Below are 8,999 nucleotides of genomic sequence, written 5' to 3'. Positions count from 1 at the left end.
ATATTTCTCTGATGAAGTGATCTTACGCAGCAAATTTCGGTCTTTCAACGCCTTATCATAAAACTTCTCACACTCCATGACACAACTTTGTCTTACAACTAACATAACCGTCTCAATCTACAATATTACAAAATATCTACAATATTTTGTAATATTGTAGATATCTCCTTTGACCCTGTTCATGACAGAAAATATTCTCTCAACAGGTGCTGTACATCCTGGAAGCCAAAGAATAAACTCTACAATATTACAAAAGTCTTGAAAGACTAGGCGTTTTTTTCTCGTTTCAGAAAAAATCCCTACCATCTATCAGATACAGGTTATTCTATGTATCCAAATGCCTCACAATTATAGATTTTGAGGGTCCACTGATCGAATGCACGAGTTTATTCTGTTTCTGTGCGTGTGGTGAGTGCCTTGCTCATGCTGACCTGCATTTCTTTCCATTCAGGTGTTTTAGTAGCACCCACTTGAACCTCTGTTTCCTAAACTGCACTCCCACTTGTTGGCATATTCTAAGCTGGTTTCATAGCAATTCTCAACTACCTCAAAAAACTTAGCCTCATTAATTTCTCCTGAATCTGCTAAATTTTTTTGTTGTTCTTTGACATCAGTAGTTACAAACACTTAACTTTTTTGGACTTTAAATTGTTTACAAGATTTTCAACGTTCATGGCTTCTGTAGCTGAAATATTATCTTTCTCAATAAAACTAATGCATGTTTGGAACGTAGACACTTGATTTCTTGCAAATGACAGTCACAATTTCAGACTATTTTCGCAACATAACAGGGCATTTTTCTTGAGAAAGAAAATAAGAACGAAACCCATCAAACATGCTTAAAATTCTGTCAGTTGATGGACCCAAGGACAAAAAGCTTCCATGCTCTAACAATTTAGCGTAATTGTTTCTTGCAAAGTCACAAGTTTTTCAGTTCTTCAACCTGACTATGTATATATTGAAGTACAGTATTTGTATACTTTCACTGCAAAACATTGTCTCAATTGATAAACAGTTGACAGCAGGAAAACGCTACAGCAGAACAGACGCGCAAGTGTTGCCAACATGTATTTTTTATTTTCACTGCAGATTCGATATTTAGTTTCGAACAATGCGACTCCATTGTTATATAAATTACTGATAGCCATGATATTGATATACGATTATAGGTTATGAATAATAATTTATGATTGACCAATACTGATGTATATTTATAGTTTTTATTAAAAACGGGACAAAATTGACATTTTTATTAAAACGACGGGACGGTCGGGAAATATGAAAAAAAAAAACGGTACTGTTCCGTTCAAAACAGTACGCAGGGTCAGCCTATCCTTATTCTGTATCGAATGTAGGAAAACAATTTGGCTGTAGTCCCATGAAGCAACGAACCCATACATTCCCCATTGGGAATGTATGGGCCTATCTGAGAAACAAATCTGACAGCAAATTCCGCTGCTCTCGAATCTAAGCCGGTAAAAGGACTGTTTAGTGAACGCTTGATATCCTGAGCACATAGATGCAATTCAGCACTTTGTGGAATCTATGCTAAACAGCATATTTGCTGTAATTCGGGATAAAAGAGGTTCAACCTAGTATTAAATAAAAGTTTCTAATTCAGTAGCCAGTATGGTGTCCAAAGCCTGAGGACGAATACTATTTCTGAAGATTACAACTGCAAATTCAGACCAACCAGTTATGGCAATTTGTACAACTGACGATTTCCAATAGAAAGTGGGTACACATTCATATCTTCGAATCGCACACAAAGGGATCACATGGTAGCACTCAACAGAATAAAAAGGCTGCGCTAAGCCAATTGTGCTCGAAGGAAGCTATTTTCGTAAAGGAATAAAGTTCCAAACTTGAATATTTTGTAATGTCTCAAAGACATCATCTAGATGATTTCAAGCAGGGAAGAATTATTGGAAGGCTAGAAGAAAGCCGTGGAATTACTGATATTGCCAGAGAGTTTGGAATCTCACCTAGCATTGTATCCAGGTTTTCGGCAGCGTTTCGAACCAGTGAAATATATTCCAGACGTTTGCTAAGAGATTTCCCTCGCTCCAGCAGGAAGCACAAGGACGAATTTTTGGTTATAACAGCAAAACGTAATCGACGTATCAAGGCTAGTCAGCTTTCGTGTTGACTCCATTCCAAGCACAGGTACGTGGATATCTCGAAAAACTATAGCAAGAATCTGCGACAATTAGGCCTATATGTCCGAAGTCATAGTCTGTGTCCCCTTTATCCATACCTCATCGTGCTGCACCTTTTTTTCAGTGGTGTTGTATCCATAGAAATTGGACAAGACACCAATGGGCTATGTACCCGTTACAGATGAGAGTCGCTTTAGTCTTTCCTACGATTCTAGACGACACTTGATTTGGCATGAAAGTGGTACTGCTTACCATCGCGAAAATGCTCTTGAAATGGACAGATACGGCGGTGCTGCAGTCATAGTGTAGGGAGGCATTATGCTCAATGGGCGTAACGAGCTACAAGTGCTGGAAAATTGGACTGTGACTGATGAACAATGTTGCAATGAAGTTCTTCACTATCATGTTGGATTGCTCCGTTGTGTTGTAGGCGAAGAATTCATTTTTATGGATGACAATGCCATATTGTACAGGAGCAGTGGAAATACTTCTGGAGACTGAGGATATTAATCTAATCTAGTCGCCACTTGATTAGATTAATTAACGTGTTTGGGACTCAATAGAGCAATGCATTGCTTCTCAAAATTCCCCCCTCTAGAAAACAAACCAGGTCCTATCCGTGCTTTGAAGTGGGTCAGTTTGCCTCAAGAACTCCTGAATCACTTGGTGATAAGCATGGTACGACGTTGCGATAGATGTATCGCAGTTCGGGGTGGACACATTCCATACTGAAATGTCTTTCCACTGGTTTTCGTAAGCACCATGCATTAATTCCTCAACTACCTCAGGAAATTTGTAACTCTTGGCAAAATTATATTTCAATTTAATTTGTACAAAATTTATAAGACATTTTTGTGTAATATAATTTATTAATATACTGGAAATAAATTTGTGACCATATTTGGCTAAAAAAATAATCAGCTAACGCCTTTTTTATTCCCGTATATAGGGAGTAGGCGAGGCCGTATTAGCCCTGTCTAACTTTTGGAGGCTGAGTGGGCAGTCTCTTCACTGCATGCCACTTAATTAGTGATAGCCTTGGTACCAGTCAGAAATAACTGGCCCAAGGCTATCACCTATTAATATCAACATGATTTCTTTATTTGGGATGCTTTTTTTTCTAGTTAAACCCACTTTCGGCCTGCATCAATGGGTAGGCCGTCTTCTATTGGGGGGGGGGGAGATTGATGTCTCACAAATCCCACTGTTGAATTCGAACCAGCAACCTATTGGATGAATTATGAACATGCCAATTATGCACAGTTATAAAACTAGCATTCATATGCAATTGTATTTATATAAAATGATTGAACTCCAAAAACTTCGTAAAAGTAATGCAAATTGTGGAATTATCTGAAACTCTGCTCTTCAGCGCTTACCGGAACCTTCGGTCTCCGCAGAGTAGAACACAGAACATTACCGTTTCATAGGGTGAAGCAAAATGCTTTTTTATACTTCCCGTTGTCTGATATCGAGGATACAATAAAGGGGAAAAATTATGAGTTTTAGCTCGCTCTGTGAGGGCATGGGGGATTACGTATCTTCACATGACGTTAAAATGGTGTTAGGTCTTTTGTGTTTGTAGAGATCTTTTCATTGTAGTTCGCAGCTTGTACCAGTTCATTAGCTTGTGTAGTCGTTTTCAAGAACTTCGCTGTTAGAGGGTGTAAGAATGAGGAGATATATGGAATGTTTGTGTCCCAATAAATCTGAACTTTCTGACGAACCATGGAGCATTTAGTATCATTCGTTAACATTTGCTTTGCAATTTAAGAATCTTAGCATTGGACGTATGACTCTAAGCTGGAGAAGCATATGTAATTATAGACGAATCATTATCTGGTAGAGTAGCAGTTTGTTCTTGCGTTTAATTTACTGTGTTTGTTAATTAAGGGGTAGAGCTGGGTGATGGCTTTAGATACCCTTGCACATATGTTCATAATATGATTGTTGAAGCTTAATCTTTTGTCCAGTAGAATTCCGAGATATTTTGCTTCTATTTGCCATGGAATTTTGGTATTAACACGTTCATTGCCAATCACGCGATATCGCGCGATGCGAGTTCTCACCTGGCGGCCGATCACGTGTTATCGCGTGGACGTCGCTAACTAAATAAAAAAATAAAAAAAATTTGGCCACCACACGAAATTCCAATTTTCAGCTTGGCAATGAACGATATCGCGCGATCACGCGATGCGAGTTCTCACCAAACGGCCGATCACGCGTTATCGCATGGACGTCGCTAACTAAATAAAAAAAATTAAAAAAATTTGGCCACAACACGAAATTCCAATTTTCAGCTTGGCAATGAAAGTGTTAAACAGAAAGATGTCCGTTTTGGAGATGCTAATCTCCAAAGGTGACAGTAGACTAATTTGCTAGTAAAGAGTGTAGCTATGCTTTTCTGAGGGTTAACCTTGCAATTTCCAGTCAAATGTTTTCTTGAATTTTTTTACTTACAAGATATGGATGAAGTGATCTAGCTAATAGAGCCATGTCATCTGCATGAAGGCATGGCTAATACAACCATGCCTTCATGCAGATTATGGATGGCATGGGGTTAAGCAGGATATCTGCCATATAGATTGAAATTGGAATCAGAGCCAGTAAGGATCCTCGTGGAATCCCAGCCAAAATACGAGGTTGGGCTGAGACCATTTCATTTTTCTTGCATTGTTCTGTTCATGAGATATGATTTGATTAATAGTATCATTTTCAATGGAATGTTAGAAATAATGAGTTATACAGCATCCCATAGTGCCAAATTTTGTCAAAAGCTTTTGCGATGTCAACGAATGCGCCTCCGGTGTGTTGTCTCCAGTTGTATCCTGTGGTGATGTATTCAATCAATCTGTGAATATGTTGGGTTGTGCTATGATATCGACGAAAAATAGCTAAAGAAATCATTCTCTCTAGACCCCAAGATTCAGTGGATAATCTAAAAATCATCCAGCAAGAACAATTTTTCCTAGATTTGAAAGCAAGCTTAATTTTGAAGTTGATATGGGTCTTTGGCCGATTTGTGTATTTGGACCAAGTCGGCAATTTTTCAAGAGGGAGGAAAATAATGTAGTCTGAAGATTGCATTTATTATGTTAGTAAGACATACTATACCTTTATGGGGTAATAATTTGATAACGTTGTTTGTGATGCCACCAGGTCCTGATGCTTTTTTATTCTTGAGGTACTTTATGATATCAATTATTTCTGCTGGTGAAGTAGGTGTGATTAGACTGGAATTATTGTCAGATTGAGTGTGCATCTGACATGGCGATCAATTCTGTATATATGATTGATGTTTAAGTTTTCATATGCTGGTTTACACTGGATTTCTAAATTTCTTGCTATGGCTTCTGCTTTTTCAGCATCCGTGTGTACAAGGCCCAAGTCTGATTGGAGAGAGGGAAGAGATTTCCTCTTGTGTCTGAGATTTTTTAAGACTTTCCAGATCAGCAGGGTTGATAGATGTTAACCTATTTTCCCATTGTTGATTCCTGTGATTTTTGAGAGCATCTCTGACTGAGCTAATCAGTTTATTAAGATTTTTTTATCTTGAGGAGCACATTTCTCATGATATCTTTTCCTTGCTTTGTTTTTCTCTCTTATTAAATTCATGATATCTTCTGGAAGACGATTGGGCTTGAGGACAGCTGTAGTTTTGGTAACTGCTGCTATAACTTTATTTATTGATTTGTCAGATTTTTTATCAAAAAAAATCAGCTAACGCCATTTTATTCCCGTATATAGGAAATAGGCGAGGCCGTTTAGTCCTATCTAACTTTTGGAGACTGAGCAGGCAGTTCAATCTCCACTGGTACTCAATCAAAGATAGCTGGCCCAAGGCTATCACTAATTAAGTGGCATGCAGTGAAGAGAGACGGCTCAACAAATGCCGCCATCTCGTGGTCCCTAACTCTAACACTCGTATTTAATGTCTGAAATAATGTGGGTTCTACGGTCGATTTTCTTGAGTTTACAGGACGAAAAACTAGAGTTTCCGGGAGAAAAAAACCCGCTTGCCCATGCCAGAGGTCGACTAACTCGAGAACCGGGTTAGTCGACCTCTGGCAAAGTTGCCTTTTTGTTCCCATATAGGGAGTAGGCGAGGCCCTTTCTTAGCCCTATCTAACTTTTGGAGACTGAGTGGGCAGTTCACTCTCCACTGGGGGCCTATCAGAGATAGCTGGCCCAAGGCCATCACTAATTAATCTGCATGCAGTGAAGAAGGCGGCTAGTAATTGCCGCCATCTGGTGATCCCTAACCCTAACACAATATTTTTAATGTCAGGAAATGGTGTGGGTTCGACGGTCGATTTTCTTGAGTTTACCTGACGAAAAAGCCGAGTTTCCGGGAGAAAAAACCCGCTTGCCCGTGCCATAGATCGACTAACCCTGGAACCGGTCGAGAAAAGGCTTAGAAAAAGTTCCTCTAGTTGGCGACTAGATTATAATTTTAAATAATGTTTATATCGCCGAAATGAAGCCTATTGGTTCTTTATATTTAAGTAACTTAATCGGTGCACCTGTTTGACAACTTGTATAGCAGAGTATATAAGTTCTTTTCGCTATACCCTTTGGTAATAATTTGTTCTAGTTACTCACTGATGAAGCCTCAAAAAAGGCTGAAACCGGTCTGGGTAGTGACCTCCTCCCATAATGTAATAACAGCATACATTTCCTAGGAAATATGTTTTTACATTATGGAAAATACCAAGAATAGCGATCAGAACTTTACTACCTTTGCTGCGAGTTGCCCGAGATTGTACTACGTACTAGGACTACTTGCATTAGCTCACGCTGGTATTCGCCGATATTTTTATAGTTTTACTATATTCGGCATGAAACGCTGATTCCAATCTTTTTCTAGTAATAAATTTATGGAACTCAAATTATAATACTCACCAGTATTTTGTTGTCTGTTCAGTTCGTCCGATTCTGCCTCCGGCGTAATCAGTTGCGCCGTGGGTGGCGGCGTTTCTTTGTTCTCTCTACAGTTTAGGCACTTCCATTCTTCTCGTTTGGCATTGGATTTGCGTTGCCATGTTGTTTCTAAAAGTCTGGAACATGTAAAGTGAAAATTCCTATGGCATTTCCTGCAGGTTATATGACATCCGTCGGGCAGTAATTCCTTCAGGCACTTGTTGCACTTTATGACTCACCTTTCTTCCTTTGGACAGCTGTAAAGATGGCGACGTCCTTTGTTCTATACTCGTTAGCAACCGCGGTATACCCTTCAATTTTTAGCACACTGAGATTTTGAATTCCACTTGGCCGATTTCGATTAATTATATGTCACTGTCTTCAGCGTGACAAGTAGAGTTACTTCATGACACTTTTAAATTAAAAACATGAGTTAGAACCACATTAAAACTATAAAAAACGGGACCAACGATACAACCATGCAACCATTCGTATGCCTACACAGCGCCCTCTCTCAATAATAATAATAATAATAATAATAATAATAATAATAATAATAATAATAATAATAATAATAATAATAACATATGAGATCTAATTAATCGGAAACAAAAGTTTGGAAATGAGTATTTTTTCAGAAAATTCATAAATTTCATTCTTCTCTGCATTGCTTAATATAAACGAAAAAAATGGATTCCATTTTTAATTTGCATGGTAATTTCGTAAGCCCGAAAAATTAATAGTATTTATTAATTGCTGAAGCAAACAGAACAACACTAGCTGTTCGTTCGGAGGTGTGGTGCAGCAGTGGTCCCTACCCAGGTTTTGTGTTCTGTATTTCTGCATGCATTCTAAACAAGTCAGAGGAAATGCAATCAATTTTCTTTGGGGGTGGGTTGGTGGGATAAGAAAAGCATTTTACAGATTTAATTAATCCGTAAGTAGACTGAGTATTTTATACAGCACATTTACGGATTAAACTAAGATTGTGGATTAATAAAAATCTAAGGACATTAAATCTAATTTTTCTTCGGCTTCATTATTTCAATTAATAGTGTTAAACAGTCTTTAACATGTTTTGCTTTTGCTGCCTCGATCATCAATGTGCGTGTGTATCATGAGCAGATTTCATAAAAAAAAATCAATAGAATAGACCAGGGGTTCTCAAACTTTTTAAATTTTGTACCACATAAATAAGAATCAAAAAATATATGTACCACCATAAAAGCATTTCCTGATAAAAATCAATACAATTTAAATATTTTGTGTAAAAATTGTACCACCAAAAATAACGTAATGTACCATTAGTGGTACATGTACCACAGTTTGAGAAACGATGGAATAGACAATTCATAACTTGGACGTAACTGTATGTACAAAATGTTCATCTGACTTACTATACTCAATAATTATCGAGGTAATTATTATTCTAGCAAATAATTAGTACTATTGATCTATTAATTGGGAGAAAGTGTGCAATCACCACCCTTATTAGACGAATATGAACATAATGTCTTCATTTATATATACCCTCGTGCCATGCCTAAGATCATATGTTGATAACATGCAACACGCACTGCCGCTATTAATTTGCTTGCCTCTCTATATGCAGGATCTTCAAGAAGGAATCTGTCAAACTTCAGAGCTTGATTTCTAATGATTTTAAACAACATACATAACTATAACCACCACCACCACCACCAATAATACAGTATCAAGATGGATCCAACTGCAAGTAGTTCGGCTGCTAGCAACAGCAGGCGTACTTGACTATGTACATATCGTGGTATAGTTATGTAGTCTAGTTTTCACAAGTGTTCCCAGAACTTGCAGAATTTCATTATGTGCTTTTACAAAAACGATGCCAAATAAGTTTTAAAATAAGAAGTATGTTGATCTCCATTTCAGTTAGAGTTTTTA

The sequence above is a fragment of the Typopeltis vanoorti genome, chromosome 6, assembly GCF_054136105.1.
Source record: "Typopeltis vanoorti isolate ZY-2024b chromosome 6, IOZ_Tvanoo_1.0, whole genome shotgun sequence".
Classification (NCBI taxonomy): Eukaryota; Metazoa; Arthropoda; class Arachnida; order Uropygi; family Thelyphonidae; genus Typopeltis; species Typopeltis vanoorti.
The sequence above is the reverse complement of the archived record's forward strand: the minus strand, read 5'-3'. Positions refer to the sequence as shown.